This window comes from Phyllobates terribilis, unplaced genomic scaffold, assembly GCF_046119375.1.
Source record: "Phyllobates terribilis strain yellow unplaced genomic scaffold, ASM4611937v1 Scaffold_5304__1_contigs__length_52626, whole genome shotgun sequence".
Lineage (NCBI taxonomy): Eukaryota > Metazoa > Chordata > Amphibia > Anura > Dendrobatidae > Phyllobates > Phyllobates terribilis.
This window is the reverse complement of record NW_027368052.1, coordinates 27,501-30,000: the sequence shown is the minus strand read 5'-3', so window position 1 is coordinate 30,000 and position 2,500 is coordinate 27,501.

Genomic DNA, 2,500 nt, shown 5'->3' with positions numbered 1-2,500 from the left:
TGGAACTGAAATCGGATGCGCGCACTGACACGCTCCCCTGTCTGGAAGTCTGACAAAAGTTGAAAAATTTTCTAAGTCCCCAAAAATTTTTTTTTTCAACTTTTTTTCAATTTTCCCCCTGTGGGATATATATTTTACCCACACTTTTGGAGCCCTCCTGGGATGCCCTCTAACATACTAGAACCTCATTTTGTGGAAGTTTTCACAAAATTGTGAAATTTTCCAAAAAGTCAGAAATTTTGCAAAAACGACTAAGTATCAAGGACTCATCGCGCGAATCGCTCTGGAACTGAAATCGGATGCGCGCACTGACATGCTCCCCTCTCTGGAAGTCTGACACATGTGTGAAAATTTTCTAAGTCCCCAAAAATTTTTTTTTTCAACTTTTTTTCAATTTTCCCCCTGTGGGATATATATTTTACCCACACTTTTGGAGCCCTCCTGGGATGCCCTCTAACATACTAGAACCTCATTTTGTGGAAGTTTTCACAAAATTGTGAAATTTTCAAAAAGTCAGAAATTTTGCCAAAAACGACTAAGTATCAAGGACTCATCGCGCGAATCGCTCTGGAACTGAAATCGGATGCGCGCACTGACACGCTCCCCTGTCTGGAAGTCTGACAAAAGTTGAAAAATTTTCTAAGTCCCCAAAAATTTTTTTTTTCAACTTTTTTTCAATTTTCCCCCTGTGGGATATATATTTTACCCACACTTTTGGAGCCCTCCTGGGATGCCCTCTAACATACTAGAACCTCATTTTGTGGAAGTTTTCACAAAATTGTGAAATTTTCAAAAAGTCAGAAATTTTGCCAAAAACGACTAAGTATCAAGGACTCATCGCGCGAATCGCTCTGGAACTGAAATCGGATGCGCGCACTGACACGCTCCCCTGTCTGGAAGTCTGACAAAAGTTGAAAAATTTTCTAAGTCCCCAAAAATTTTTTTTTTCAACTTTTTTTCAATTTTCCCCCTGTGGGATATATATTTTACCCACACTTTTGGAGCCCTCCTGGGATGCCCTCTAACATACTAGAACCTCATTTTGTGGAAGTTTTCACAAAATTGTGAAATTTTCCAAAAAGTCAGAAATTTTGCAAAAACGACTAAGTATCAAGGACTCATCGCGCGAATCGCTCTGGAACTGAAATCGGATGCGCGCACTGACACGCTCCCCTGTCTGGAAGTCTGACAAAAGTTGAAAAATTTTCTAAGTCCCCAAAAATTTTTTTTTTCAACTTTTTTTCAATTTTCCCCCTGTGGGATATATATTTTACCCACACTTTTGGAGCCCTCCTGGGATGCCCTCTAACATACTAGAACCTCATTTTGTGGAAGTTTTCACAAAATTGTGAAATTTTCAAAAAGTCAGAAATTTTGCCAAAAACGACTAAGTATCAAGGACTCATCGCGCGAATCGCTCTGGAACTGAAATCGGATGCGCGCACTGACACGCTCCCCTGTCTGGAAGTCTGACAAAAGTTGAAAAATTTTCTAAGTCCCCAAAAATTTTTTTTTTCAACTTTTTTTCAATTTTCCCCCTGTGGGATATATATTTTACCCACACTTTTGGAGCCCTCCTGGGATGCCCTCTAACATACTAGAACCTCATTTTGTGGAAGTTTTCACAAAATTGTGAAATTTTCAAAAAGTCAGAAATTTTGCCAAAAACGACTAAGTATCAAGGACTCATCGCGCGAATCGCTCTGGAACTGAAATCGGATGCGCGCACTGACACGCTCCCCTGTCTGGAAGTCTGACAAAAGTTGAAAAATTTTCTAAGTCCCCAAAAATTTTTTTTTTCAACTTTTTTTCAATTTTCCCCCTGTGGGATATATATTTTACCCACACTTTTGGAGCCCTCCTGGGATGCCCTCTAACATACTAGAACCTCATTTTGTGGAAGTTTTCACAAAATTGTGAAATTTTCCAAAAAGTCAGAAATTTTGCAAAAACGACTAAGTATCAAGGACTCATCGCGCGAATCGCTCTGGAACTGAAATCGGATGCGCGCACTGACACGCTCCCCTGTCTGGAAGTCTGACAAAAGTTGAAAAATTTTCTAAGTCCCCAAAAATTTTTTTTTTCAACTTTTTTTCAATTTTCCCCCTGTGGGATATATATTTTACCCACACTTTTGGAGCCCTCCTGGGATGCCCTCTAACATACTAGAACCTCATTTTGTGGAAGTTTTCACAAAATTGTGAAATTTTCCAAAAAGTCAGAAATTTTGCAAAAACGACTAAGTATCAAGGACTCATCGCGCGAATCGCTCTGGAACTGAAATCGGATGCGCGCACTGACACGCTCCCCTGTCTGGAAGTCTGACAAAAGTTGAAAAATTTTCTAAGTCCCCAAAAATTTTTTTTTTCAACTTTTTTTCAATTTTCCCCCTGTGGGATATATATTTTACCCACACTTTTGGAGCCCTCCTGGGATGCCCTCTAACATACTAGAACCTCATTTTGTGGAAGTTTTCACAAAATTGTGAAATTTTCCAAAA